At 44.6% G+C, this 25789-nt stretch overlaps 1 protein-coding gene across 2 annotated transcripts in view; it reads right to left on the bottom strand.

The window, feature by feature from the left end:
- The window catches only part of CUNH1orf116 (chromosome unknown C1orf116 homolog), a 124498-nt gene extending 99431 nt beyond the window's left edge, over positions 1 to 25067 (bottom strand). The window contains exon 1 of one of the 2 annotated variants that reach the window (XM_077481201.1): positions 24956 to 25067. The gene's annotated coding sequence lies outside the window, so the exon portion shown is untranslated. Of the gene's footprint in view, positions 1 to 16136; positions 16327 to 24955 lie in introns of those variants that run through there. The other variant, XM_077481200.1, reaches the window with a different exon arrangement.
- Between the last annotated feature and the right edge of the window lie 722 nt (positions 25068 to 25789).

The following is a 25789-nucleotide window of genomic DNA, read 5'->3' as shown; positions in this document are numbered from 1 at the left end:
GGTGGTCATTGGAATATATATATATATATTTTTTTTTTCCCAAAAAATTGTGCTGGTAAGACCGCTGTTCAAATGCGGTGTGACAAAAAAATATTGCAATGACTGCCATTTTATTCTCTAAGGTGTTAAAAAAAAAATATATATATATATATATATATATATATATATATATATATATATATATATATATATATATATATATATTTTTTAACACCTTAGAGAATAAAATGGCAGTCATTGCAATATTTTTTTGTCACACCGCATTTGAACAGCGGTCTTACCAGCACAATTTTTTGGGAAAAAAAAAAAAAATATATATATATATATATATATATTAAAAAAGGCCCAGTATATATAAACGCATCGGCCTGCGGGGCGCTTCCCCCCCCCCCGACATTGCAGGTGCCCTGGACAGATAAGTGTACTTATTAAAAGATCAGCAGCTACAGTGTTTGTAGCTGCTGACTTTGAAAAAAAAAATTTAATAAATTCCGCTGGAACACCCCAGAATACTCCAAATAAAGTTTCCTTCACAAGAAATATTATCTTCTTTGTGTTTGAATTTTCTTCATGCATAAACACTTCAAAAAAGGTAATGCTATGCCCCACACCCGTGTTTCTCAAACAAACTCACCAGAGGTGAATGACCTTACTTGGTATTCAGGCCCAAAACACCTTTTCTCAATAAATCATCTCCTCCATTGAGTACGCACTTTTTCACCCGTCATTATCGCAAGACAACACAAACAAGGCTCCCTATAGTGTTCTATAATTAAAACGGTATGCCTTAAATTTACATGCACATCTTATGGTGCCAACACCCACACCGGTTTAAACAGCATATGACATAAAAATACCCTGCTGTTATGACTGCCACTGTATGACACAGCTCACCCACTCACTACAACTTCAAGCAGTTGTGAAGGCATTTTTTTGTTCTAAAATAGTAAACACGTTATACTTACCTGCTCTTACACCAAATTACCATACAGCTTTCTTGCCAGCAGCCTGTCAAGCTCTACGAGGCTGGGTTCAAACCGAATTGTTTCAAATCAAATTCGCCTGACAGGGGATTGTGACCAGCTGTGTTTCCCCACTGACATCAGCTGGGAGGACAGGGGGAGAGCAGCGTGACCGTCCCGTGGCACTGTAAATCAGGTATGTTGCTGAACCATAACCCCCCCCCCCCCACACACACACATTTGATTATAAAATGTAAGAGGGGATTACAGCATTTGTCAGTACTAATTTTAACAGCTATAGCAGCTGGAGGGGCGGTGGGAGATGGGGAACAGACAGGCAAGGAGGTGTAGCGGCGGCTCCTGAAGAGTACGCACTATGTGCATCTTGGCATTTAACCACTTAAGGACCAGGCCTCTTTTTCAGACTTGGTGTTTCCATGTTTAAAACTTTTTTTTGCTAGAAAATTACTTAGAACCCCCAAACATTTTATATTGTTTTTTTTCTAACACCCTAGAGAATAAAATGGCGGTCATTGAAATACTTTTTTTCCACACCGTATTTGCGCAGCGGTCTTACAAGCGCACTTTTTTTGGAAAAAATTCACTTTTTTGAATAAAAAAAAAAGACAACAGTAAAATTAGCCCAATTTTTTTTATACTGTGAAAGATAATGGTATGCCGAGTAAATTGATACCCAACATGTCACGCTTCAAAATTGCGCCCGCTCGTGGAATGGCGTCAAACTTTTAGCCTCAAAAATCTCCATAAGCGACATTTAAAAAATTCTACAGGTTGCATTTTTTGAGTTACAGAGGAGGTCTAGGGCTAGAATTATTGCTCTCGCTCTACCGATCGCGGCGATACCTCACATGTGTGGTTTGACCACCGTTTTCATATGCGGGCGCTACTCACGTATGCGCTCACTTCTGTGCGCAAGCTCTTCATAACGGGGTGTTTTTAAAAAAAAAAAAAAAAAAAAAAAAAAAAAAAATTTTTATTATTTATTTTAATTGATTTTATTTATTTTTACACTGTTTTAAAAAAATAAATAAAATGGATCACTTTTATTCCTATTACAAGGAATGTAAACATCCCTTGTAATAGAAAAAAGCATGACAGGTCCTCTTAAATATGAGATCTGGGGTCAAAAAGTCCTCAGATCTCATATTTGGGCTAAAATGCAAAAAAAATAAAAAAAAAAAATAAAAACTGACATTTAAAAAAAAAAAATATATACCTTTAAGAGGTATGGGCGGAAGTGACGTTTTGACGTCGCTTCCGCCCTCCTATGGTATAGAGACGAGTGGGGGCCATCTTAGCCTCACTTGTCTCTATGCCCAGCAGATGGAAGGACCCGATCGCCTCCGCCGCTACCGACGGCTCCGGTAAGCGGCGGAAGGTGCGGGAGGGCGGCGGGAGGGGGGGGGTGGCACCTCTCCCGCCGCCGATAGCTGTGATCTCGCGGCGAATCCACCGCGGAGACCACCGTTATCGTACAGCCGACCGCCGCCTGAAGAGATGGATATCTCGGTTGTGGCAGCAGCTGCTGCAGTTACCGAGATATCCCTCTTCAAAAATAGGACGTACATCGTCGTGCGGCGGTCGGCAAGTGGTTAATCTTCCTGGAACCACAGTTTGGTTTTGGGTTTAATTACTCTAAATTTTGGCCTCAGTACCAGTCTGACTGGATTGCATTCTGCTTGATCATAGGTGGCGCCATCATCCCTGGCAGGTGCTAGAACGCAGTCCAGTTGGGAGCATTAAGTGTCAGTTCTCTCTCAGAACCAGCCCAGTGGGAGTGTCACTCTTCTAGGAGAGGGTACTTAAGGTGCTAACGTCACGTACTTCAGGGTTCCGGTCCAGAAGTGCTTTCTGACCGTTTGGTCCTAGTCCTCCTGACCAGCCACCAGGGCTCTCATGGTCTGGGGTGTGGATCCAGCCGACTCCAAGTCTCGAGGCTGGCTGGCCCGTAACTGAAAGAAGGATTCAAAGGTGGTCCGATGCCGTCTCGGTTTGTGGAGAGGCCCAGCAACTGTAGAAGCATCCAGGGGAGGGCTCTTCGGGAGAAGGCCACGCAAAGGTTGGCTTTTCAGCAGGAGCCTGGAGGCTAAGTTGAAAGACCCCAAGCGAATCTGGTCTCGTATGGTATCGCAGGACTGGCTGCAAGATACTGGTACCGTACGAGGGTTCTCTGAGTTGTCTACATCTTTCAGTTTTATTCAAGTGTTCTACAAGTCTGTGGCAGAGACTGATTTAACCCCTTCCCGCCGAGCGTACGCAGATCTGCGTACTCGGCTTCCGGGGGGTATACCGGGATGATGCCCGCACCTGCAGGCATCATCCCGGTGCCGTTTTGTTCAGCGGGCGATTGGCTTTCCAGCCATAACAACCGATGCGGCTAAAAGCCGCTCGGCTGTTATGCCGGAGGAGCGGGAGGGGACATCCCCCCCTCCCGCGCCTCTCGCCGCTGTTACCGGTGCTCCCGCTCGATCGGGAGCACCGATCAGTGGTCCGACGCCTCCGGCTGCTGCGGAGGAACTGGAACGAAGCCGTAATCGGCTTCGTTCCAGTCTCCTCATCGTAAACACGGAAGCGACGTCATGACGTCACTTCCCGTTTACTCGGCTGCCAATGGCGCTGGTTTTAATAAAATATCCGGTATTCAGAATCGCCGTTTTCGGCGATCTGAATACATTGAAGTGTAAAGGAGGGGTGGGGGGTCTTTTAGACCCCCGATCCCTCCATAAAGAGTACCTGTCACCACCTATTACTGTCACAAGGGATGTTTACATTCCTTGTGACAGCAATAAAAGTGATCAAATTTTTTTTTTTTTAAAACAATTTAGTCGTTTTAAAATAAATAAAAAAATAAATAAAAAATTTTCAAAGCGCCCGCCGTCCCCGCGAGCTCGCGAAGCAAAGAAAACGCATACGGAAGTCGCGCCCGCGTATGTAAACGGTGTTCAAATCACACATGTAAGGTATCGCCGCGATCGTCAGAGCGAGAGCAATAATTCTAGCAGTAGACCTCCTCTGTAACGCTAACCTGGTAACCGTAAAATTTTTTTAAAGCGTCGCCTATTGAGATTTTTAGGTACCGTACTTTGTCGTCAATCTACAAGTGCGCGCAATTATAAAGTGTGACATGTTTGGTATCTATTTACTCGGCGTAACATTATCTTTCACATTACGCAAAAAAATTGGGCTAATTTTACTGTTTTTTTTTTTTTTTTTTATTCATGAAAAAGTGTCCCTTTTCCCAAAAAGTTGCGTTTAAAACACCACTGCGCAAATACCGTGTGACATAAAATATTGCAACAATCGCCGTTTTATTCTCTAGAGCCTCTGCTAAAAAAAAAATATATAATGTTTGGGGGTTCCAAGTAATTTTCTAGCAAAAAATATGGATTTTAACTTGTAAACACCAAATTCCAAAAATAGGCTTAGTCATGAAAGGGTTAAACACCCTGTTGGCTGCTAGGCCTGGTGATAGAAGGACTATCCGATAAGGGTGAGGATCCAGCTGTAAATGGCTTTTCTCTGGATTTCCTAATGTAAGAGACTCCTTTGTCCGTTTGATTTAGTTCAAGAGTATCTGGACTTTCCTACCTAAACCCTCTAACCCTACTTTGAGAGACTGTTTATTATTCTTTGCAAATAAAAATCCCTTAAGCGGATCTGGCGTCAATCTCTGCAGTTTTTGGGCCATCTACCTCGGGAAACCCCTAGACATACACGAGGTCAAGAAGGTAACGGTAAACACAATTAAATCAGCCGCTCCTTTGGGGGGGGGGGGGGGGGGGGTCAGTGCTACAGAGGGATGGGGAAAGAGGAGAGACAGCGGAATGATGGGATGAGGCATGTAAGCTGACCACGGTAAACAGAACAGCAGCCATGATTACCGTGGTCAGCACAGAGAGGGGACACAGAAATTGGCAGGATCAAACAGGTTTTTGGAACATAGAGAGGGAAGAAAAAAGAAAAAGAAAAAAGAAAAAAGAAAAAAGAAAAAAGAAAAAAGAAAAAAGAAAAAAGAAAAAAGAAAAAAGAAAAAAGAAAAAAGAAAAAAGAAAAAAGAAAAAAGAAAAAAGAAAAAAGAAAAAAGAAAAAAGAAAAAAGAAAAAAGAAAAAAGAAAAAAGAAGAAAAAAGAAAAAAGAAGAAGAAGAAGGACAGCACAAGCACTATGCTATTTATCATGCTTTAAACGATCATGATCAGTGTGTGGCATTCCTCACTTGACAGAAGTCGATCGCTTGATTGACTTCTGTCAAAAGGACATGTTGAAAAAAAAAAAAAAAATTCTCAAACAGCTACTGAAGCCGCTGTTCAGTGTATGCTGACAGTTGTGGGTGTAGTTCTTTTCTCATGGTTGTAGGATATCTTCTGATAACCATTGTGCTTCTGATCCTCAGATCCCTCAAATGAAAAGCAGCCGTGGCTGTCTCAATTCTGCTTGTCAATTTTCGTTTTTTAACCACAGCAGCCCGGCCAGCTGCAAATGGCAGTCACAGACAGCACCTGAACCACACAATTGCTGACTACATTGGGTCCAGGGATTATGCTGCACTTTCAGAAGCAAGGGACCCTTGGACTATTGGGTGTCCAGGCTAGACCTATGGCAGCAGCTTACACCGTATGCATTGGAACTTCTGGCTTGCACTACAGCCAGTGTGCCTTCAGCACAGCAGGAGGGTTTCAAAGAAGTGAACCTCCCTGTCCCCAGGCAGAGTGTATGGTCTTCATACCATTAAAATTAACTGGTCCTTACCATTGACTACAAAACCCTTGCCCCTCTTCTTAAAAAAAAAAAAAAAAAAGTCTAACTTTTTTTCTCTTTTGCGATCATGTAATTAAACAAATAAGGGAACAAAGCACTTATTTGTTAACTGACTGTACTGTATATAATCATGTAATTAAAAAGATAAATATAATAGGGTAATAGTGGTGCAGAGACAGAGAATCCATCGCAGGTGTGAACCCAGCCTGAGAGTCTGACAACTGCTATGGCTAGATGGGGCTGGGTGCCTGGAACACAGACTGTTTGCTTTATAGGCATTCATTCCTGGATGCACACATCCCTAAACGTACATACTGCAAAGTAATGTCAAAAGTGTCATCCTTTCGGTTTAGTGCCTGTTTCACTTGGTACTTGATTATGTATCCTCTCTTATGCTCAAACTTTGTTTTTTTTTTGTTTTGTTTTTTTCTTAATATCTCTGTAAGGGCCGGTTCACACTGCAGGCGAGGCGAGGCGACACCGACTTGCCTCGCCGCGACCTCAGCGGCAACTTGCAGATGACTTCTGTATAGAAGTCAATGCAAGTCGCCCAGAAGTAGTACAGGAACCTTTTTTCTGAGTCGGAGCGACTCGAGTCGCTCCTCTCAGAACGGTTCCATTGTACAGAACGGGGGCGACTTGTCACACTGCGGCGAGGCGAGTCGTGTCGCCTCGCATCGCCCGCAGTGTGAACCGGCCCTAAAGGTTTACTAGATGGTACAGTGAAAGTCCATAAGGGTTATGTTTACAATATAATGTCACATATCTAAGATCCAATAAAAGCTGTTTACAATATATATGTAGCACTAACCCCCAAAAGGAGCTGCTGGTTAGATTTGGGCTTACCGTTACCTTCTCGTTGTTCGTCTAGGGGTTCCCATGGTAGATGACCCAGTAACTTGAGAGACCGACAACAGATCCACTTGAATGGATTTTATTTGCAAAATGTAGACAATAAACAGTTTCTTAAATTGGGATCAGAGGGTTGGAAAGGAAGTTCAGTTACTCTTAGTGTCAAAGTCAAATTGTTGAAGAACTTGCTTGCTTTGACTGCATCCAGAGAATAGCCATTCGCAACTGGATGATCACTCAGGTTGGATAGTACCTCTCTCACAAGGCCTAGCAGCCAACAAGGTGCCCACTCAAGAACAAGTCTCTGCAACAGACGTTGTTGTAGAACACGTAGGGAAACTAAGCTTGAAAACAGTGTAGGATACCTGGATCTTTCAGCCAGCTTGGCGATATCTACAAGACCAGATTCTCTTGGTTACTTCAGCCCTTCTTAGGATCTTACTAAGAAACCAACCCGTACGTGGTCTTCTTCTGAAGAGTCCTCCCCTGGAATGCTTGAAGTCACTGGGTCTGTCCCGAACCGGAGACGGCACCCAACCACCTCAGAATCCTTCTTTTAGTTTCCTTGCCTCAGGCTAGCCAGCCCCGAGACATCAAAATCGGGTGGATCCGCACCCCAGGCCGTAGCCTTCCTGGGGGCTGGTCGGGAGGACCAGGATCATGAAGCCAGTACATCATTCTGGACCAGAACCCAGAACCACGTGATGTCCGCATCTTAAATACACTCTCCCAGAAAGCACAGCGAGAGCGCCACTCCCAATGGGCGGGCTCCGAAAGAGTAACTCAAGCACCTAATCAGACCATAGTTCCATGCCTGCCAAAAGAGACAGTGCCCCCTGTGGCCAGGCTGAACATCTCACGGTTGAGTCAGACTGATGCTGAAGTCCAATTTAGACAACTGTACCCAAACCAAACTGCAGTTTAGGCAAAACTTTAAATTCGGAAAAACGCATAGCGCGTGCTCTTCAGGAGCCACCTCTACACATACATACACATTATAAAATTACATACCGTCAGTTATACAACACATCTTTTCACGTTAGAGCTTGCTCTAGTTGTTCCCCAAGATACCCTGTTGCACTACCAAGAAACAGAAGTCCTGTAGCCCAGTGGTCATCAACCCTGTCTTCAGGGCCCACTAACAGGCCAGGTTTTATGAATTACCTTGGGGAAATGCAGACTAAAATGCTACAATCACTGAGAAGCAAATGCTATGACCTGTGATGCATTTCAGTTATCCTGCAAACCTGGCCTGTTAGTGGGCCCTGAGGACAGGGTTGATGACCACTGTTGGGGGGGGGGGGGGGGGGGTGTTGGGTGCAGGAAGAGAGCATTCCTAAAGAAGCAAACAGCAATACACAATAGCAAACTAAATGTCATCCATTTAGGTTTTAAATCTCCTTTAAGCTGGTTCACACTATTGCGAATTCGAAGCGAGGAGCCAGCATCCAATTCGCAACAACAGGAGCCAGTTCACATATCTCTGCTGTGGCTTGGGTGTGAATTTGCACAGGAGCCCCATTTGTCTTTTGGTCCATTTCAGGTCCAAATCGAACCTGAAATGGTGAACGGGGATGTACCGGACCCCTGCTGTGAGCCGCATGTGAAGATACTGTGAACCCAGCCTGAAATATTAACACACACACACATATATACATACATATATATATATATATATATATATATATATATATATATATATATATATATATATATATATATATATATATATATATATATATATATATAAAAAAAAAAAAACCACACACACACACACACACACACACACACACACACACACACACACACACACCTTGTCTTTTTTTTCCCCCCCTCATACCAACATTCAGCAACGAAAGATATTTTATAGCATGTGATACTAGGCTACAATAAAGAGTACAATCAAGTGTCAGAAAGTGCCTTTCGCTTAAGAAGTCATCTTTTCATGAAGAAGTTCAATTCAAGTCAAGTATGTACTTTTCTATGTTTACTGGACTTTGTGCCAATTTGTTTCACATGATCTGCCTGCATAGCTTCAAGTGACAGGTAAATATATCAGTTAGTATCAAGTTTAAATAAAGAGTATGGCTGATGTTAGTCAAGGATTCTGTGTCCATTTCAGGATAAACCTCACCATGATCCTCACTTCTCCAAACATTGAAAATTGAGGAAAGCAAGCAAGTGATCTTAAATGACAAATTGAAGGCGTTTGAGAGAATGTGGGACCCGTGGATCAAATATCTGGGGGCTGATCACTGGACACTACCTGCTTAAAATGTTTATTGCTGATCTGTAAAAGGTTGGAGCATGGAGTTCCCAACCCTTTACTGGGTCTTCTAGCCTCTCTCTTTTCTATAGAATACTAATATATATAGTATTCTATAGAAAAGAGAGAGGCTAGAAGACCCAGTAAAGGGTTGGGAACTCCATGCTCCAACCTTTTACAGATCAGCAATAAACATTTTAAGCAGGTAGTGTCCAGTGATCAGCCCCCAGATATTTGATCCACGGGTCCCACATTCTCTCAAACGCCTTCAATTTGTCATTTAAGATCACTTGCTTGCTTTCCTCAATTTTCAATGTTTGGAGAAGGGAGGATCATGGTGAGGTTTATCCTGAAATGGACACAGAATCCTTGACTAACATCAGCCATACTCTTTATTTAAACTTGATACTAACTGATATATTTACCTGTCACTTGAAGCTATGTAGGCAGATCATGTGAAACAAATTGGCACAAAGTCCAGTAAACATAGAAAAGTACATACTTGACTTGAATTGAACTTCTTCATGAAAAGATGACTTCTTAAGCGAAAGGCACTTTCTGACACTTGATTGTACTCTTTATTGTAGCCTAGTATCACATGCTATAAAATATCTTTCGTTGCTGAATGTTGGTATGAGGGGGGAAAAAAAAAGACAAGGTGTGTGTGTGTGTGTGTGTGTGTGTGTGTGTATATATATATATATATATATATATATATATATATATATATATATATATATATATATATATATATATACATACATACATATACACACACACACACCTTCTCCATTTTACAGTTCAGGGCACAGGCTAGGTTTAGGGGTGTGCATATTGCCATTGTCACCGCCCCCCCCCCCCACAAAGGGGGCGGACAACCGTTGCACATGTGACGTGTTTTCACATCTCTTACTACTAGAAGATTAGGTATGAGCGACATGCTTTAGCATAACATATTGAGGGTTGTTGGCCTTCGGTCCGGGAGAAGACTGCATCAAAAATCAAAATGTACCCTCGTTACACGAGCGAGAACGGTATTGAGAGTATGATTCCTTAAGTCTAATCTGAATTTTGGTACACTCCTCTCAGTCTTAGAATTAACAGTATCTGAATACCCTCCCCTATGGTTCTAGGGATGAGTAATCTCTTTTGGTCTCCTCGTGCATATGTATTGTCTAATGGGAGGTTTCGCCTAATTGTCAATTTTTGCCTTTGGTTTACCATTGATAATATGTCTATTTTTTTTATACCTTTTGTTAAAATCTTTAACGAATTGAAACAAAAATTGAGGAAAGCTCAGAAAGATCTGGGGATGAAGAGTTAGCAGCAAGTTTGTCTAAAATACCTAAAGCAGAGGAGTCAGAATCATGTCTGAAAAATCAGCATGCCTGTCAAACAAACCTGCAAAGGATGTACGAGGTGAGGGTATGCAAGGGGTTAACCAATGGAGGTCAACAACTGAAGAAAAACAAATGGCTGACAACTAGTGATGGACGAACTTCCGACGGGACGTTTCGCAAACGTGGACCGCGGCCGATAGTTTGCGAACCGCAACGTTCGCGGCGGGCCCCATTGACTTCAATAGGAGGCGAGCTTTGCAAACCTACAGATCAAATTTGCAGCCACAAAATAATTACTAGCTGTGCAAACATAGTCCCACCACATGGCCAATGACATAACACATGTATGAGGTGAATCTGGGATCGACAACTACAAAGCATTCTTTTTTTTATATGTGAAATTGTTGTGACAATTCAGGACTGTGGAGCACATGAAGGCAATGGAGGAGAGGGAAGGTCAGGGTAGGCAAAGAAGAGGGTGCAGGAGATGATCACTAGCAGCGTGACATACAGCAATGACACCTGCACCGTAAGCAGCCCCAGGAGGTAGTCAGCATAGCACAGGGATGGTGGGAGCCCCTCATAATAAGCAGCCCCAGTAGAAATATGACACCGCTCAACCTCTTCAAAGAGGAGGGTACGGGCATATAGTACGGTGTGCTTTTTTTGGACAAGGAAGTGAGCCAAATGAAGAAAGAAGGTCTCAGTGCTCGATTAAAAAAAATTGTTTATAGACATATACATGGTCTACTGGTCACATGTGTTGAATTCCTCAGAGATCCATGCCTCATTCATTTTTAGAAATGTGAGGTAGTTGTCGTGAGCTAGGCGAGTACGCTTATCGGTCACGATCCCCCCTGCTGCGCTGAACGTCCTTTCGGACAGGGGGCAAGCCAACAGTTTGATTGCAAATTGGGCAAGCTCTGGCCAGAGGTCAAGCCTGCCCACCCAGTAGTCCAGGGGTTCATCACTCCTCAGAGCGTCCACATCAGCCGTTAACCCGATGTAGTCCGGATGACACCTGTCGATGGGTCGGCTGAAAGAATATCCTCATATCCGAAGTCACCAACACATCTTCAAACCGGCCTCTTCTTGCAGACGCTGTTGGATTGGTACCCGCAACTCCTTCTCTGGGAGTGGGAATTGCTCCTCTGCCAGCGCACGCAAAAGCAGAATGCAGCATTTCTCGAAGCAAGGCCTGGAAGTGCTCCATTCTGACAGCCCTCTGTGACGGTGGTAACATTTCCGCCATTTTGTGTTTGTACCGGGGGTCTAAGTACGTTGCTACCCAGTACTGGTCCTTGACCCTTATGCTTTTTATACGGGGGTCCCTATTAAAACACTGGAGTATGAAGGCCCCCCATTTGCACTAAACTGGAAGCGGTGTGGTGGCCTGGCTCCTGCTCATCATCCAGGATAATGTCGTCCTCTTCATCCTCTCCCCATCCACGCAGAACAGGGATCCCAGAAAGGTTTAAAAGCATGCTCTTCTTGCTCCTCCTCATCCGCCCCGGCACCATCCTCCTCTGACTCCTCTTCAGACTCCTATTGTTCACTTGTCTCAGATAGAGTAGCCCCCCCTGGGAATTCATCCAGCATTGCGACTGCCTCATCTTCCCGCTCCTGCTCCTCCACAGCTTGATCAATGACATGACGCAATGCATGCTCCATAAAGAAGGCATAAGGTACCATGTCACTGATGGCGCCATGGCTGCGACCGACCAGTTTGGTGATCTCCTCAAATGGCCGCAGAAGTCTGCAAGCGTCGCGCATGAGCAGCCACTGGCGCGGTGAAAAAAAAAAAAAAAAGCTCCCCAGAACCTGTTCTGCCGCAGAGTTCATACAGGTAGACGTTAACTGCACGTTTCTGCTGGAGCAGCCTATCAAGCATATAGAAGGTTGAGTTCCATCACGTCGGGCAATCGCAAATAAGACATCTGACCGGCAGATTGTGTCGCCGCTGAATGTCAGCAAGGCGAGCCATAGCCGTGTAAGATCTTCTGAAATAGGCCGAGATTTTCCTTGCCTGCCGCAAGATGTCCTGGACCCCAGGGTATTTGACAATGAATCGCTGCACAACCAAGTTTAAGACGTGTTTTTTCCTGTAATTAAATTAAAGAACTTTTGTGGACCTAATAGCTAGCGATTTGGGTCACTGCAGTCTCTCCCTGCTCCACACAGGGACCTCTCCCTATAGTGACATACGAAAGAATGTAAAATGGCCGCCGGATCGGGTCTATTTATAAGTTAGGGGGAATGTCCAAGTGTCCATGTGCTGTAATGTCTCAATTGGCTGTCCTGTACCCCATGATGGATGTGTCATCATAGGTCAAAGTTCTTTTACACAGTAAACATGGAAGCCGCCGGGCGAACGGCGGCAATAGTCCGCCGATCGGGCGGACGGCAAACAGCTGAAATTCGCCGCGAAACGACCGCCGGGCGAACTGTTCGGCCATCCCTACTGACAACCAACCAGTGCTCGGAGGATGACAGAAGAATGCATGACAGAGGTTCATGTAGTCGTAATGAGAGGAGTATGACTAACAAGTGACTAAGGTTTAGAGGAATAAAAATAATAATAATGACAGGTAACCAAAGGTTGGAGGAGGAAAACTGACAAGTTTTGGAGGTGCAGTGAGAAGGATGACGACATGTCAGACAATAGATATTTAATGGCTATTTTTAGCAAATACTTATAACAGCATGTTGTGCTCGTAGGTTAAGTGGCTCAAAATTAGTGCGCCTATGATGGCTGCCTCAGTTCATAAGCGATTTGTGTTCCCAGGGGAAAAAAAGCCCTATAGAAATACAAATTAAATTATCTACTCAGCATGCCCAAGACATCTACCTCCCCTCTCATCTGCCTCAACACCAATTTGACAAGCTATTTGGTCCATAGGGAGGAAAGCAAAATAGAAATATAGAATAAAAAAGGGTTTGTGTACACAGCCCTGCCACATCTAATAGGCATTTTTCCAGGCTACTTAAACAAAGTGGTCCTCTAGACACAAAAAGTACTTGGTTTGTTATAAAATTGTCAAACAGGTTATTTTTCTCCTTCACTGATGAGCACTGATAAGGTGGCACTGATGGGCACCAATCAGGAGGCACTGCACTGATAATCAGATCACTGATCATCAGTGTCCCGCTTATCAGTATAGATGTCCCCTTTCACGCTTGCGAGTTAGTGGCTCTCCTCCTGTGTGAGAAAGGGAATGCCAATAATCAGCAAGTGTGTTTACATTGTGATCAGCTGTGATTGGACACAGCTGATCACGTGGTAAAGGGGCGCTGTGATTGGTCCTTTACCCTGATCTGTTATCAGCTGTGTCTGATGGACACACCGTTCACAGAGCACTCTGGGGACATGGTTCTGGAAGAACGTCAATAGAAGCCCTCGCAGAGCTGGACAACAGCGCAGTAGCCGTCATTTGGCTATAGTGCGCTCGGCAAGTGGTTAAAATGGAGAATGCTGTATTTCTAGCTAAAGCATGTACTATTGTACCATGTACTAGTGGATTAAACGTTCATGCAAAAAAAATAAAAAATAAAAAATCATATGAAAATTCTCAGTACGTTCAATGACTTTATGAAATTTTGTTAAAAAGCATGTCAAATCTTTTTTGCTTTTACATTCAATTTTGGAACAAATGCACTTTAAAAATAACAATCACATATAACGTTAAAAATTTTCTTTCCTGCCCCTTTGAGTTTTCTCATCACTGCGGTGGAAAACAAAGATCAAATTTTATCCCACTAATGATTTAGGCTGGGTTCACACTGTTGCGAATTGGATACGGCTCTATGGAGCCAATTCACTCATCTCCACAGCAGCTCCGATTCGAATTGCACAGGAGTCCTGTGCATCTTTTGGTCCATTTCAGCCCAAAATTCAGAATGAAATCGGACCTGAAACAGTGAATGGGGGTGCACCATACTCCTGTTGTGAGCCGGCACTTGCTGCAGTATGAACCCATCCTAAAAAATATACAAATAAAAAAATGTATCAAAATTTCTTTAAAAAAAAAAAAAAAATCGCAAGTGAACACTGTTAGGTCACCTACAGGTAAGCTTATAATATTCATTGTACCGACAGGTAAATGTTATCTCCTAAACATGCACCGTTTAGGAGGTAGTCACCATTTCTTCAGCCGGTGATGTCACTGAGGCATGCGCACTGCGCTTTGAAGTGAGGGCATACTGTGCCGTCATCCAGCGAGCTCTACTGTAATCTTGACTCCAATGCAAATGCACAGAAGTGACATCATCATGGATCAGCTATTCAAATAGAAGGAAGACCAGGTGAAAATGGAACCCCTGACAGCACTCTGCTGGAGGGATACCTTTTACAGGTAAGTCTGTCATAATGTGCTACCATGCTACAAGAACATTCTGTCATTTACTTACAGGTGGACTTTTTTTTTTAACCACTTAAAGACCACCTACCGCACATATACTGTGGCAGGTCAGCTCTATTGTGCGAAACAACGTACCTGTACGTCATTTTGTGCAATAGATACTGGTGGCACACGCACTGATTGGACAAAGGGGGAGCCAATCAGTGGGTCCATGTCCATCGGCCACCTGCAATCCCTCCTCAGAGAGGCAGTATGGTGATCTGCCTATGTAAACAAGTAGGTCGCCGTTCTGACAGGGAAGAAGATAGAGATCTTGTGTTCATGCCAAGCAGGAACACTGATCTCTGTCTTCATCCAGTCAGACCATCCCCTACACAGTTAGCAAGCACCTCCTAGGGACACACTTAACCCTTTGATCTCCCCAGATGTCAACCCCTTCTCTGCCAGTGTCATTAGTACAGTAACAATGCATATTTTTTAGCACTGATCACTGTAATAATGTCACTGGTTCCCCAAAAAAGTGCCAGGTGTGCGATTTGTCCACCGAAACGCTGATCGCCACCATTCCTAGTAAAAAAAATTAAAAAAAAATATTATTGTGTGTGTGATATATATATATATATATCCATAAATCTATCCCATAATGTGTAGACTCTGTAACTTTTGGGCAAACCAATCAATATACGTTTATTTGGATTTATACACCAAACATTATGTAGAATACATATTGGACTAAATTGATGAAGAAATTCGTTTTACATTTTTTTTTAGATGTGTTTTATAGCAGAAAGAATAATATATATATATAATTGTTGTTTTTTTTTTTCCAAATTGTCAATCTTTAGTTTATAGCACAAAAAAAAAAAAAATAAAATAAATAAATAAAAATGCACCAAAAGAAGGCTTTATTTGTGGGGAAAAAATTAAGAAAAAAAATAAATAAAAATAGGGAAAAAAATAAAGGACATCACTTTTATTTGGGTACAGCATAGCATGACCACGCAATTGTAAGTTAAAATAAAGCAGTGCCGTATTACAAAAAAAATGGCCTGTTCATTAAGGAGTAAAACCTTCAGTGGCTGAAGTGGTTAAAGACTTCACTACCGCTTTAAGTCAGCATTCATACAACTCTGCAAACTATGCTGACAACATACTGGCAGTCCTGTAACAAAACATGTAATGGTATGTGTAACATATACACTATATAAAAAGGAGGGCACAATGACCTTAGAGGGTTGAACTTTAGATTGGAAAGTTGATTTACAAAACAAGTCATAATATTTATTTCAGATGTCCTTATCTAAAATGAATTACTGTGGATTATTAGAGAGAGCGGGGTTAGTTCAGAAATGCAAAGTTATCAAGCTCACAATTTACGATAACCCTAGGTTTATCTCAAATCCGTTTTCCAAATAAAATGCGAGTTTACGTTTTCACTTGAGTACTCTGCGTACAAAAAGGTAAAGAATATTCGAAAAATATAAGAAAGCCATTTCCAGAAATCATGAACGCAATGCAATTCCTAGTACCCTACGCAAATATAAAAAAAAAAAAAAAAAAATAGTTACTAATTAACTTACCTTGACAGCAGGATATTAAAAGCTTAAAACAAAGAAGAAAGCGAAAAAGAAGACACTCGATCGTTTCAACAGGACCCACAGGCAAAATGATTAACTACAAATTGACTCTCCTTACTAAAATCTTCATAAGTCAGTAAGTCTGGATAAAAGTCACCTGCCTCTCCCTCCCTAACCTGCTCTCTACCTTTGCTTGGTCATGGAAGGGGCGGATAGACAGGTTTTATTAACCAACCAGAAAGCTTAAAGTGCAGGTACACAAGGAATGCTGAAGGAAGTTAACCCTGTACTCTCTGTTGATGACGTGATTGGAAACAAACAGCCAATTCCTGTATGACACACTGTCCAAAGAATCTAGTCTTTATGGAAATAATGTTTTGCATAAAAGATATGCAATTAAGTGTTCGATCGTCATAATAAATAATTCACAATATGTTAGATAGACACACAGGTCTTGTTGTGGTGGAATAAATAAAGTTGAGGTTTTAGCTGTGCACTAATTCATGCTTCTTAAGATGTTGTCACTGATAGCGTAGAATGAACAACACCCACATTCTTACATATTACAGTGCACAGGATTGTTACAAAGCAAAACACCTTGTCTCAAGCTTCTGCAGAAAGCTGCCAGCTTGCCGATGTAATGTTGACGGAGGCCTGATTCACACCTATGCACGTTGCATTTTTGCGTATTCCAGGTGCATTTTGCGTTTTTCAATACACGTTTTTGATCCATTGATGTCTATGGAACCAAAAAACAGAAAAAAGTCCCTGACCCTTTTCTATAAAATGTACAGATGTGAACTACAGCCATAGGAAACCATGCTAAATAGACTGTAGTGTGTTTCTGCAAAACTGAAAATACACAAAAAAATGAGGCTGCATGAGCGGCGCGGGCTCAAAGAGCCTTGTGCCCCGCATGTACTTACAGCATGGCAGCCCCGGCGCAATTGCCCGGTTTGCCCAATGGCCAATCCGGGCCTGGGTGAGGTTAAAAAAGACACATCAAGTCCAACCTATGTGTGTGATTATAGTCAGTATTACATTGTATATCCCTGTATGCTGTGGTAGTTCAGGTGCTTATCTAATAGTTTTTTTTTAAGCTATCAATGCGTCCTGCTGAGACCACCGCCTGTGGAAGGGAATGCCACATCCCTGCCGCTCTTACAGTAAAGAACCCTCTACACAGTTTAAGGTTAAATCTAATTTCTTCTAACTTTAATGAGTGGCCACGTGTCTTATTAAACTCCCTTCCGCAAAAAAGTTTTATCCCTATTGTGGGATCACCAGTACGGTATTTGTCATTTTGAAATCATATCACCTCTCAAGCGTTTCTTCTCCAGAGAGAATAAGTTCAGTGCTCACAACTTTTCCTCATAACTAATATCCTCCAGACCCTTTATTGGCTTTGTTTCCCTTGTGAACCAGGCCTGTGTCCTATAGACATGTATGTGGCCCAAGAGTCCAGATATGAGGGTTCATTTAGGCTCGATTCACACCTATGCATTTGAAGTGCTTTTTGCATTTTGCAAATTTGGACTACAGTCCATTTAAAATGGTTTCATTAATATACCTATCACATCAAGATGCATTATTGGCGCATTTTTTATGCATCTGCATCTCATTAAGGGCTCATTTGCATGTGCTTTGATCCAGCTTTCAGGTCACTCTTCAGATAGCATTTGACAGGTGGTAAAAAGGCATTGTATCTCCTCCCCACTGCCTGCTTTGACCCTAACCAGCCATAACTGTGGTCATTCCATAAGCTTCCATTCACGCTAGATGTGGTGGGACTGCACTGGGCAGTTATTCCCACAGTAGAACAAGGCAAAATGCTGTGTCTCCTCTGTGCTCGACCACAGTGAGGCCCAGAGTGAATGGAAAGTAATGGAGCTAGTAGAGGGCTGGCATGACAGGAGTGAGAAGGGGACATCAAGGGGTTAATATAACAGGGTAAAAGTGGGGAGAGGTGGATTGGAAGTAAGGGAAAGAAGGGAGGAGTTTAGTTTATTTATTGGATAGGGGGCTCCCTGGGCAGCATTGCAGGGAGAAGTCTAGACAGGGAACAGTTTGCAGCCCAGCAGCTTAGAGCAGTGGCACTTGTAGTTCACCAGCCATAGTGGACGTTGACCTGCTCTTGGCCCAGCTCCAGGTGGCTGCCACTGCCAGGGGCCTCGAGTGGCTACACAGCCAGGTGGCCCCACTGCTCTGTGACCTGGCATCCGGCTCGGTGGCGGGGGGATAGGAGCTCCCACGTGCTTGGAGGTCTAGGACCCATCAGGACCACCGGCAAAGCATCAGTCTCGTTCTGCTGTGGTGGGGCCTGGACGGAATCCTCAGCACCGACAGAGCTTGGTGGGCGGGGCTAAGGCACGGGTAGGCGCCTCTCCCCCGCTTGCTCGGCGATGCCTTCGGGAACAAACTGATTCCCCCTCTTCGGATGTGCTGGTGAGGGGGGAATCTTGGCATGGGAGGTGTTCCGTTACGGCCGCTGGGCCTTTACCAGTCCCGGCCAGCAATCCCGGGTCACCAGAAGTGCCCGCTGCCAGGAAGGTCAGGCAACAGAGGGGCACCGGTAGCGGACATGCAGCGGAGGCACAAGACCCGGGCCGCAAAGTACAGAAGAAGACCAGGTCGATGGGTGGAGCTAGTGCCGGGAGGCGTGGTCAGCAGCAGGCATCTGTATCATCCAGGCCCTCCTCACCTGGAATGCCTGACATGGAGCAGCAGCAGTCACCCGGTGATCAATCCGAGGGAGAGCTGTCTGGTTCCGGGGTGGAGGAAATATGGAACTGTCCAGCATCAGGGGATTCTGGAACAGCAGCTGCAGCCTGATGATAGCTAGAAAGAGGCTGAGGAAAAGTGATGCTACAGGTTGATACCATGAACGCTTGCCAACTGGCTGCAAGCGTTCACCATCATGGTGAGCGTTATAGAGGAAAAGAACCCCAAACATTGTTCAGCACCATTTCTGCTACATGGACGCAGTGAGGGAGGCCTACAGAGTCTACGGTGGATCTGCGTGGCTAAGGTATGATGAACAGTTTCGGCAGTGCAGGGCCGTTCATCTGTCCTTACGTTGGGATCAGGACATCAGCCTCTGGATGAGGCTCATGTCCTTGGAGAGGGTCCAGAACCATTTTTTTCCAGGGGGGCGGGGGGGTTAAGCTTCTACTGGACAACCAGCCACCAAAAAATGGGGTGTCTGCTGGCAGTACAAAGAGAGAACCTGTAAATTCAGAGGGGCATTTAATTTTAAACATGAGTGCTCCAGTTGCGGGAGCTCTCCTCCCGTGTCCCGCTGTTTTAGAAAAGGGAAGGGCTGTGCCAGGTAATTTAGTAACAAAAGGCATGACACCAGTGAGGGGGAAAAGTATACAACCTTTCCTAACTAGGTACCCAGATCGGGCGGCAGCGTGGCTGTTGGGGGTGGGATTTTCTGAGGGTTTTCATGTCCCATGCTCCTTGTCTACTGTGCCACCGGTGACAAAGAATTTACGATCGGCCTTGCTTCATTCGGGGGTGGTCACGGAAAAATTGGAAAAGGAAGTGGTATTGGGTCGCATGGCCAGGCCTTTTCAGGAGAAGCCTCTTCCAGAGCTGGTGGTTTCCCTGCTGGGATTGGTGCCCAAAAAAGAGCCTAATAAGTTTTGGCTTATACACCATTTGTCATTTCCAAAGGGCGGCTCTGTCAATGATGCGATAGATCCGTAAGAGTGTCTTACACATCCTTTGATGCGGCATTGGCCTGGTTTTGCCGCTGCAGGAAGGGGGTGCTGATGGCAAAATCTGACATAGAGTCGGCATTCTGCTTGCTCCCAGTCCATCCAGACAGCTTTTGGGGTGCTGCTGGCAAGAGGAATTTTACATTAATTATTGCTTGCCAATGGGCTGTCCATTTCCTGTGCAATGTTCGAAACATTCAGCTCCTTTTATAGAGTGGGTGGTTCGGGACATTTTAGGGCTTATTTCTTCCTTCGTCCCATGTGTGTGCGGTACTGTTATCCATGTTGCAACATATGGCAGGTATATTTGGGATTCCATTGGCGGAGGGCAAGATAGAGGGCCTGACCACCATGCTCTCAGCTTCCTAGGCATAGTGATTGACTCGGATCGCATGGAGTGTCGCTAACTGGAGGAGAAACTGGAATCGCTTAAGGGGGAGATTAGTGGGGTCTTGGGGCTCCGCAAGATTCAGCTGAGGAAGCTGCTATCCTTGCTAGGTAGATTGAATTCGCTTGCTGGATTATTCTATGGGCAGGGTGTTTTGCCGGCGGCTGTCAGCAGCCACTGCAGGGGTCTGGTCCCCCACATATTTTATTTGGGTCACTAGGGAACATCGGGAGGATTTGAGGGTGTGGTACACATTCTTGACTGACTTTAAGGGCAGATCGATGTGGATGTCCAGACCGGTGAGTAACTTTGATTTGGAGCTGTTCACGAATGCTGCTGGGTCGATGGGTTACAATGCATTCTACCAGGGTCACTGGAGCACCGGGCCTTGGCCAAGTTCTTGATTGGAGGCAGGCCTGCCAAAGGATCTGGTACTACTGGAGCTCTTTTCAGTAGTATTGGCGATAGAAATATTGGGTAAATCATTTGGGAAATTTAAAGTGAGATTGCATTGTTATAATCTGGGAGTGGTGCAAGTTATTAACTGCATCTCAGCTTCATCACAGCATGTCGTATGACTATTACGCCACCTGGTGCTGCGTTGCCTACAGTTGAATATTTTTCTGTATGTGATACACCTCGCAGGGGTGAACAATACATTGGCTGATGCCTTATCTCGCTTTCAGTGGGTCAAGTTTTGAGAGCTGGCTCCAGTGGGGGACCAACAGGGGGTTCCGTGTACCCAATGGCTGTGGGCAATCGCCTTGGACTCATTGCTGCATGGATCAGGAGGTCGGTGAGTGAGGCTACCTGGGTAGCCTACAATAAGGTATGGCGGGAATGGTGTGACTTGGTGAGGCAGGCCGGGGTGGATCCAGATGGAGCGGAGGTAAGGTTGCTAGTCATCTACTTTGTTTCCAGAAACCTGGAACAGGAAGTGTCAGTGTCAGCCATGGACCGAAAACTGGTGGGTCTGGCAATCTTGTTCAGATTTCAGGGTGGTGTCGATTTTACCAAAGATTTTTGGGTAAGACAGGCAATGAAAGGTTATCATGAGACACATAAGTGCAGGGATGTTCGGAGGCCTGTGTCTTTTGACAACCTACAACACTGGTTGTTGGGTTGGGATCATTGTGTACGTCGGCTTACGAGGTTGCATTGTTTAAAGCAGCATTTTCGTTGGCTTTTTTGGAGCCTTCAGGATTAGTGAACTGGTCAGCCCATCTAAGCGGGTCCTAGGGGCACATGATGTGGTTTGCAAGGGAAACAGCTTTCAGTTGTTGCTACGCCGGTCCACGACGGACCAGGGTGGCAAGGACGTCAAAATATAGCTGTTTTCTCTACCGGGCTCTCCAGTGTGCCCGGTGGGGGCAGTACGGGAATTCCTGGGACTTCGACCAGTTTCTGATGGGCCATTTTTATTGCACAGGGATGGGTCCACGAAGACTAAGTTCCAATTTGTGGAGTTTTTAGAAAATTCCTAAAAGCAGCAGGTTTGGATGGCACACAATATGCTTCGCACTCCTTCCGCATCTGGGTGGCAACAGAGGCCGAGCAATGTGGGTTGGACGAAGCGGCTGTTAAGCGGATTGGTAGAGGGGACTCGAAGAGATTCCGTACCTACATTTGCCCACATTTGGTGGTCGAGTAGAGCTACGACAGGAGTAAAATGGGGTGTGTGTGTGTGTGTGTGCATTTGTGGCAAGCATCCATATGTCACGTTTATCAAATGGGTTGATTATGTGGTTTTTCTGTTGGCAATCCCGTAATTTTTTGTCCCTTTCCTTTCTTTCAGGTGGAGATTAGCTGCGCCTCTCGTCTGGATCATGGGCCACTCCTACGTGTTTTGGGGGGCCAGGTGAGCAGACGTTAGGCCTAATGGCAGGCAGCTGGGGATTTACAGAGGGGAGGCACATATTTGTTGGTTGGGATAGCCGGATATGATGTGGAGTACCGGAAGTGCATCAATTTGCACGTCTGGACGGGCTACCGGACATTTTGGTGCTCCATGGGAATGATCTTTTAATGGTCCATCTGGGAGCTTTATCAAGGACATCAAGTTTGACTTCCTACGGTTGAGGACAGACTTTGCAGATATGTTGGTCATATGGTCTGACATTGTGGCCAGGACCACATGGCGATTGGCATGGTCAGTGGACAGAATCAAAGCCCATATTAAAGTGAACAAAATGATGGAACGTTTTGTGATATAGAATGGGGGTTTGGTGATAAGACATAGGGAATTGGAGAAGGATACCAGGCTTTAGCGTCCGGAAGCTAGTTGTTAGGTAATTTGGACAGGGTATAATCCCCAATCCTCATTAAATCTAATAGGTACGATGCCCTGCGGGTGTAGAGAGGCGACTTGTTGTACATCTTGCGGCATATAGGGCATGTAGGGCGGCACAGTGGTGTAGTGGTTAGCACTCTCACCTAGCAGTAAAAAGGGTCGCTGATTTGAATCCCAACCATGACACCACCTGCCTGGAGTTTGCATGTTCTCCCTGTGCCTGCGTGGGTTTCCACCGGGTACTCCGGTTTCCTCCCACACTCCAAAGACATGCAGGTAGGTTAATTGGCTTCTGTCACAAATTGGCACTAGTATATGAATGGGGACGTTGAATCTTTGAGGGTAGGGACTGATGTGAGTATGCAATGTACAGGGATAGGGACAATTGTAGACACTCACTCAGGTTGAATTGGGTGGACTGGTGTCTTTATTCAACCTTACTAACTAACTATATATATGCGTTCCTTGACCATGTGATTGAGGGTGAATACTGCTGTGCAAAATGTAAGCGCATTATTTCCATGGAAGCCCAGGTTCTGAATCTGGGGATGCAACTGTCAGCAGTGAGAAGTCTCTCCACTAAAGGAGTGCCAGGAACGTACACGGCAGGTGGCGGCAGGTGGCGGCAGGGGCCGCACAGAGGCGGGTGGAGACAAAGAGGTGCAGGCACTAGCAAAGAGTAGATGGGTGACAGTCAGGAAGGGTAGAGGGGGAAGTGCCAAGGAGGCCGATCCAGGGCTGGAGCATCCCAATAAGTACGCTCCATTGAGTGACATTGGTGAAACCAGTCAGGGACCAGCACTGCTGGAGCTGAGTGACTCTCCTAGCTACTGGGGGAAGAACTCCTCCAGTGAGAGTGGGGGGGGAGGGAAGGGAAAGGAAAGACAGATTCTGGTGGTAGGGGACTCAATTCTTAGAAGGACAGAGAGACCAATCTGTAACAAAGACCTGAAGCGCAGAACAGTATGGTTGTCTACCACGCTCTCGGGTTCGACACATCACGGATCTGGTGGACAGATTACTGGGAGGGGCTGGGGAAGACCCAGCTGTCATGGTGCACGTTGACACCAATGACAAAGTCAGAGGCAGATGGAGTGTCCTAAAGAATGATTTTAGGGACTTAGGTGCTAAATTGAGGAAAAGGACCTCCAAGGTAGTATTCTTAGGAATACTACCGGTAGATTGAGCTGCACCAGAAAGGCAGAGGGAGATTAGGGAAGCAAACAAGTGGCTGAAGAGCTGGTGTAGTAAGGAGGGGTTTTGGTTCCTGAAGGACTGGGACGACTTCTCAGTCGATAGCCGGTACTATAGAAGGGACAGACTGAACCTAAATGAGGAGGGTGCAGATCAGCTGGGATGAAGATGGCCCAAAAGTTAGAGGGGTTTTCAAACTAGGTGATGGGGGGAGGGTCCAGAGGTAGTGGTGCAGAACTTATTTCAGAGGGTAGTATTGGGGCATTAGTGGTAGGTTGACCAAAGCACAGAAATCTAAGGTAAGTATAGTAGCAAATCCTAGTTGCAATCTTGGAACAACCAATAAGAGGATAATATGCGACCGGTCTTATCTACGTGGCATGTTCACCAATACCAGGAGCCTGGCAGACAAGATCGGTGAACTAGAGATACTATTGTACGAGGAGGATTTGGATTTTGTGGGAATTTCAGAGACCTGGTTCAACAGCTCTCATGATTGGCTGGCAAACATTCAAGGGTATACCCTTTATCGCAAGGATAAAGGTAGAGCCTAAAAAAGGGGAGGGGTATGCCTATATATCAAGAATAATGTACAAGTGAATGTGAGAGATTACATCAATAAGGGAGCTAGGGAGGAGGTGGAATCCTTATGGGTAGAGCTCCAAAGGGATGAAGCTAAGGGGCAAATAATACTGAGAGTATGCTATAGACCCCCTAACCTGAGGGAAAAAATACAAGGTTCAGGGATCAGCATCAGCATGCAGACTTTATAAAGAATGCAACTAGAAATGTAAGGGTGCAATAAGGATGGCTAAGATAGAACATGAAAGGCACAGAGCGGAGGAGAGCAAAAAGAATCCCAAGAAATTCTTTAAGTATGTAAACAGTAAAAAAGGGAGGACAGACCATATTGGCCCCATAAAGAATGAAGAAGGACATATGGTTACAAAGTATGGGGAGATAGCAAAGGTATTGAGTTTATTCTTCTCCTCAGTCTTCACGAGGGAATCAGGGGGGCTTCAGTAACCAAAACTACAGTGTTTATCCTCATGACACATCACAGGAAGCACCTCCATGGTTAACAGAGGACAGAATTAAAATTAGACTTGGGAAACTTAAAGAGGAAGTAAACTCTGCTTGTCAAGATGTTGTTTTTAAAATAAACCAGTATAATAAAGTATTACAACATAATCTAGAGTATAATAACCCCTCTTCGTGTGTTACTTACTTTTTTCCAGCAGTTTTAAAATCTGTGCTTCCTGGTATAAGCCAGCATCCATTTTAAGTATGGTTTTCCGAGTCTGCATTTTAATATACTTCCACCCTCTTCTATTCCTAGCTGTAATCTCGCACATGCTCAATGCATCCTTAGCCAAGCCTCGTTCTAGCTTCGGGATTGCTATGGCAACCATGTCCTGCCTATCACAGTAGGCCTGTTCTGAGGATCCAGGTCACATGGGTATCAGACAGGTCTGAATGGGGCTAAAATAGTTACATAGTTACATAGTAGGTGAGGTGTAAAAAAGACACAAGTCAATCAAGTCCAACCTATGTGTGTGATTATATGTCAGTATTACATTGTATATCCATGTATGTTACGGTCGTTCAGGTGCTTATCTAATAGTTTCTTGAAACTATCAATGCCCCTCGCTGAGACCACCGCCTGTGGAAGGGAATTCCACATCCTTGCCTCTCTTACAATAAAGAACCCTATAGTTACATAGTAGGTGAGGTTGAAATCTCGCGGTATCTTGGCGCAGAGAGGGGAAATGAAGACGACAGATGCATATTAATGGACTAACGGCACAAATAGCATTCTGTTAATCTTGGAGAATATGTGCAAGCACGAGTGACGTCAATAAATAGAACGGGACCGATAACAAGCAAACGGAGGAGGTATAGTGATATCTACACACAGAGATTTTCAGTTTATTCACTGCTGATTAATATGGGCTAAAGTTATGTGGAAGGGTTTACAACCACTTTAACATTAATAAATCACCGGACCCAGGTGGCTTGCACCCGAGGGTACTTAGGGAACTCGGTCAAGTAATTGCCAGAC

Source organism: Lithobates pipiens, unplaced genomic scaffold (genome assembly GCF_037356315.1).
Source record: "Lithobates pipiens isolate NorthernLeopardFrog02 unplaced genomic scaffold, aLitPip1_a1.2 Scaffold_16, whole genome shotgun sequence".
Classification (NCBI taxonomy): Eukaryota; Metazoa; Chordata; class Amphibia; order Anura; family Ranidae; genus Lithobates; species Lithobates pipiens.
The sequence above is the reverse complement of the archived record's forward strand: the minus strand, read 5'-3'. Positions and strand labels throughout refer to the sequence as shown.